This window comes from Passer domesticus, chromosome 3 (genome assembly GCF_036417665.1).
Source record: "Passer domesticus isolate bPasDom1 chromosome 3, bPasDom1.hap1, whole genome shotgun sequence".
Taxonomy (NCBI): domain Eukaryota; kingdom Metazoa; phylum Chordata; class Aves; order Passeriformes; family Passeridae; genus Passer; species Passer domesticus.
Window position 1 is genome coordinate 95259187 of NC_087476.1, and position 6038 is coordinate 95265224.

General features: G+C 37.8%; 1 protein-coding gene across 3 annotated transcripts in view; it reads left to right on the forward strand.

Annotated features, from left to right (window-relative positions):
- Positions 1 to 6038, forward strand: part of SOCS5 (suppressor of cytokine signaling 5) — a 29197-nt gene that overhangs the window by 20045 nt on the left and 3114 nt on the right. For all 3 annotated transcript variants that reach the window (XM_064414485.1, XM_064414484.1, XM_064414486.1), the window contains exon 2: positions 3611 to 3702. The gene's annotated coding sequence lies outside the window, so the exon portion shown is untranslated. The remainder of the gene's footprint in view (positions 1 to 3610; positions 3703 to 6038) is intronic.

A 6038-nucleotide genomic window follows, 5' to 3' on the forward strand; every position in this document is an offset into this window, starting at 1 on the left:
GGTGTACAGACCACCTCCTGCACCAGCACAGGTGGCCAGGAAGAGGCTGACGCCATTTCTTTTGGTTGCAGTGATGACTTAGGCCAATTCTGTGTGTTGTTGGAATTGTAGCTCTGTATCTTTACCTCTTTTCTGGCAGGTTTGAGTTTTGGTTTGGGAATTCAAACCTTTGTATTCATGTTCCTATGCAACTGCACAATTTATCAAAGCCTGATAGTTAAAAACCAGTAGTACTTTATCCGAATAAGGCTTTCATGAGCACTTGGCCCCTTTACCTTGTTTAGTTAAAAAACAGCCACCTTTTCTTCCCAGGCCTCTAAATTAGCTCTTTGAGCTGTCTGCAGTGAGCACATTTTTGTGTGTGTAGAAAAATGTATGGTTCCTCTTGAGCCAACAAATTCCATGTTTTTAAGAAACGTTATCTCTAGTATTACAGTAGTGATTCATTATTTCTGGAATGTGCATTGGAAGGGAGGAAATTGCTTTGTAATCCTTAGTACTGCCCTTCCTTCCTCAAGTGGGTTACTGCAGATGCAGGGGGTTGCCAGCCTTCCTCACTTTGACTGAATAAGGTTGAGGAGCGCTGAGGAGCAGCTCCCTTAGTGCATCCCTAGAGCAGGAGCCTGCTGGGGGCATTTGGCAGCGTGCAGATGGGACAGTGACCTCTTCAGCAAGCATCCCTTAATGGAAGCAAATGTCTTCATCAAGAGTCTCTTGTCACTGCTAAGCAAATCATTTTAAGGAATGACACAAATAGAAGCAGCGTTTCCTTCCAGTCTTTTGCTTGTACCTCCGTGGTCCATGCACCAGGGTTGTGGAATGTGGTAGCCGGTTTGCCTGTGTAGGCTCCAGCTAACACTGAGCTGAGCAGAGAGACTGATTTATTTCCCTGCCCTCTTTTCCTTCTGCTGTCAGGTTACTGGGGTTTTGACTTATAACAAGTGTCTGGTTTTGTATTCCTTCAATGTTTTGACCTTGTTATCTTTCTGTGTTTTGAAGCTATTGTCTTACAAAAATACCAAAACAAATAATCTCGTAGGTTCTTTTTTTTTTTTTTTTTAAGCCTGTTCTGTAAGGTATCATACTTTGGGCAGTATATCATCTTTTGTGAAGATGGTACATTGTTAGGAGTTAGTACTTTGAATATAATAAACCATACTGGGTAAATTTTAAATTGGGTGAACTGTGAGTGAAACGAGTGTATTATCTTTCAGAAAGAGCACAGCCTTGACTTTGAATAGTGTTCCTACGAAGTCACAGGCAGAAAGGTCTGCCTAGATCTTGTGACATTTCTGGAAAGAATGGTCTGAATTTTCACAGTAATCTGTTAATATGTGGTATTTTAGGATTACAAACAAGTTGTAACTGTAGCTTTATCATATTGCTTAAAATCTTTGTTGTCTCAGCATTTGTATGCTCAGAATACTTGAAGACTACACTCATGCAAACTTCATGCATTCGAATGTCTCTAAATTTACTGCAAATGGGAATATAGCACTAAGGTATTGCTGCTCATTGCTTCTGTAATCCCTATAGAGTGCTTATTATCTGTTATTTTTAAGATCATTTATGCCAGTTCAAAGTAGGTAGAAATAATTTTTAGTTGAAAAGAGATTGTGTCAAGAACATCAGCAGAACTTCTATTTTTCTTAGAAAAAACTTTTTTTTTTTTCTTAGAATATCTACAAATGGTTGAATTCACTTTGTGGATTTTGATGGAATGAAATGGATTTCCTGTTTAGGCTAGAATAACCACAGGCGGTGCTCCTTTGTAAAACTAGGATGGCTTTAGAACCAGTTCAGAAATAATTTTTATTTTGTTAAGCTCAGTGCTGCCACAAGAAATCTGTGAAACCGCACATCTGTTGCACATTGATTTAAAGTAATTTAAAATCACTAGGTTGAATTTTAAATACTTTACCAGTGACTCAACTTTTATTCTAACACAAGTCTGAGATGTTTAACTGAGACAATGTGCCCAAATTCAAGGACCTGTTTTCCATTAGGGAAGGCTGGTTCCCAAAGAAACCACTGCCTCCTGGAGCCACCTGGCAGTTTGTCCAACAGGCTGTGTCAGCTGGCTGGCAGTGGTGATGTGATAGGTGCTGTATTGACTGCTCATGTTTCTTAGCAGAACCGAGAAGAATGGGGATATATAAAGCTGGTGCCATTAGGCATGACACTTCAGGATAAGCATCCATGTAGGATTTTTGAATTTTTGATGAGTTAAAATGGTTTGCATGCAGCCCCTTTGCCACCTGTGCCCAGTAAAACAGCATTGCTGGTTTTGTTTACAATGAAGATGAACTTCAGATGGCTGAATGAGCTAATGTTTCAATTAAGGTTTTATTTAAAGTTGGATAGCCCTTATTCCAGCAACTTTACCTTGCATTTGCTCTGTTAAGGCCTTGCACTGAATAAATTTTAATAGGCTTGACTGTCTTGTGTTTGTAGACTTGCTAGGAACATAATGCAGAACAAAAGAAATGAGAGTAAATGTTACAGTTGCAGAAGAACTGTACTTGTGCTTTGAGCTGCATCTGGTATGAATACTTTGTACTTGTCACACTGTTGCTCTCTGAAAAGGTTACTTTTATGGAATCTCTATAGCAATAGCGTGCCCTAACTTTAAAAATGTTTCAGCAATTTTAGTGACTCCAGAAGGGAATGGAAACTGGTAATACTTGGACTTTCCTGCCATTGCTCTGGAGTTTTCTACCTAGGAATCTTAACTTTTAATATCCACCTAGTGATTCTCAACCCTGTAGCTTTTTGTTGAAGTACATGTGCATCACATTTCAATATTTTTCTTCCTGTTCTGTGTGTAAAGCTTTAATATAAGTTCCCAGTGTTTTCTGTTAACTCTTACTGCTATCCTGGGCTTGAATCTAGCAGGGACAAGCAAATTAATCTTCTCTGTTCTGTTACTGTTAGATTTCTAACAGTGGTGTGAGCATATTAAATCCCTCAACTCCTCTTGGATTTCTGAAAAACAATGATGATTATTTTAGGGAAGTGCTGACCTACTCTTTTAATAAAGAACTTGTCTTGTATTCCACTTTCCCATTTTTAGAATCATGGTTCATATTGCTCTTGCTTCACAATCATATAACATCCTTGTGGAGAGTGCAGCAGTTGCTTACCTGGAAAAGTAATATTAGAAAAGTGTGTATTTTTAGCTGCCTTTTGATGTGATGTAGCAGCTGGAAACAAGGAGGAGACACAGTATGTGGTGATCTGACAGTACTGCCAGACACAACTTGAGACCAAAATGTGGGGAAACCATTTCATAGGCTTGATTATGCCCATTGTGCCTGGCACTTCAATGATCCAGATACTGTGGCTTTGCTCTTGGTTATCAAAAGTTTTATTTCAGAGTCCTCCTCATGACTGTACTTGACAAATGTTGTTAATATATAGAAAAAGCAAGTTCTGTGAAGCTTTTTGTTTATGTTAATATGCATTAAAAATGTATAAAGAGCAGGCAATTAAATGGACACATTTCAGAAATAAGTACTAAAATATCCCTTTGATGTCAGTGATTAACAGTAAATGTCTAAATGAAAAGATATTCTAACTATTAACAAAATTTCTGCTTTTCCCTTTGTAGTAAACATGTCCACAAGTCAAAGAAGGAATCTAGCAAGTTCATGTTGAGGTATATTCTCAAGACAAGACACAGTGACTCATTTGCTTTTCTGGGTAAGAAAGGTATCTTTATTCTCTTGAGTGTGACAAAAAGTACTTAACCTTTAACCTTTTAAATTTAACTTCTGAAAAATACAGTCTGTCAGGACAGTATGCTGGGGGGGTTGTGGGTGGAGTGTTTTGTTGGTTTTTATTTTTATTTGTTCTTGAAGCTTTCTGGGCATGTGTAGAGAACTTTCCACCCATCTAACAGTCTTAAGATGTTTTAGACTAGTAGTGCAAAGGAAGAGAAATAAAGAGCAATTTCAGAATAAAAGACACCACTGAATATGATGTGATTGTTTGGATAGAAAAGTAATTCCAATTAATTGTCACAAAAATGTGTACATTTTCTAGCCTGACGTGCCAAGGGAATGGAGTTTATATAGTATCTCATTCTTTTCTCTTCCTCATTTATTCTCTTCTTGTGACTAGGAAAGAGAATAAAAAACTTGCAACTTGAGACAAAAGTGTAGAAGTCAACCTTGTGTATCTTGTGTTGACAGGCTGGCAGCCAGCAAACATGTGCTTCTTCATGGTCAGCATGGGTATTCTGAGACACCACAAACAGCTATGGTCATTTAAATGACATGATCCATGTTGGGTGCTTCCTGCAAATTTCTGTGTGGTCTGACTTCAGTAGTTCTGCTGCTCCTAGAATTTCCCCAGCTTGATGCAGACAACTCCAGAAAGAAAAATAATTTAAGGATTTTTTTATTTTAATCAGGGAGATGTTCTTTGCTCATTTGCTTACAGTCCTTATGTATACATGGAACTGTGTAACATCTTCTATGTGTAACATTGCTCTGCAAGTGTCTGCCTCCTTAATAACCATGTGGGTGGCTTTAGCATTGTGTTGTAGATAACTTGTACCAGTAACCTTCAGAGACTGGAGGCCTGATTTCCCCCTTCTCCCCAGCTCCCTGATCCACACTCAATTCTTATGGTCTTAGTGCAGTTGGGTACCTCGCTCGCTTGGTTTGCTGGATCATCTGATGACAGAGTGAGAAAGAAAGCTTTTGTTTTTCGTTCCTGTCACAGTCAGGTGTTACAATTCATTCTCTTTCACGTTTCTCATGTAAGCTATGCCTCTGACTCTTCTCCACTCTCAGTGGATTCTGCTATAAAGTTGTAGGCTTACAGCTGTGCTCCTGTTGTAAGGACTTGTAGGCTGGATCACCAGAGCATTGCCTGCTTGTTTATCATCCACTGTATGTCATGAGCCCCATGCATTTAGTCACTGCTTCAGATTCCTCTCCAGTTATGAACAGAAAAGTAGTGCAGCAACAGAGGAATGTTGCTGCAAAATAATATGTTTCCAAAGAATAGAGCAGTTTCCATAAAGAGTTAAATTAGATAAGATGACGTATTTTAGTTTTTTAAGTTTAGCACTTCTCTCAGAACTTAATTAGATCTAATTTAGTTTGGCATTGCCTGACTTCTTTTAGTATAGAATTAGCCTGTTTCTCTGTGTCCTAGGGCAGTCCTGTAATTTTGGCAGTCTTGTTCCAATTATCAAACTCAGTTTCTAAAGATGTAGTTTCAGAATACACACTGCTAATGTTTTTATCTTTTTACAGTATCTCCATGATTCACTGTCATCGTGTTTCTGCTGTGGAGCTGCTTTCTTTTTAAGTGTTCTTACTAAAGATAGAAAAGCTCCTTGGGCTCTTTCATTCTTTTATATCTTAAGTAATAAAGCCGACCATTGGTTGGCAGGGTTTTTTTCAGCTCTTTCATATGGCTTATATTAATGTATCAGAGACTTTATAATTCTAAAATTGTCTTTTGGTGATTGTCTCATCTAATAAGGATGAATGCTTTTTCCCCCCCTAAATTTCTATTTTTGTGCTAATTCTTTTAATCTTACAAAGCTATATCTTGGAATTTATGTGGTGTGCAGCTGGAGCTTTCATTTTTACATGGTGCATCTGGACATTTGCAGTGCACTTGTTGGATTTTACTAACGGCTCTCCTAGTTTGGAGTAACTTGAAAAGTTCTTATTCAGGATTTGTTTTACTGCTGCTTATTGGAAGCTTATCAGGGAGTCATACCTAACATACGACTTAAATTCTTTCTTAAATGAAGAATTTTAGACTCTGTATTTCCTATTCATCAAATACAACTATGCAGACCTACCTACATGCCTACAGAAAAATAGGAGGGCCTGCTTGTAAATGAAATGTTTGTAATTTCCTAAACACTTTCTTTGTGGTGAATTTTCTAAATACTCATTTAGAAAATATTCAAAAATATGGATATTTTTCTAAATGTTGAAATGGTGTGATGCATCTTGCTTCCACATAACTCTACAAAGACTCTAGGGCACTTTTAAAATGTATTGCATTCA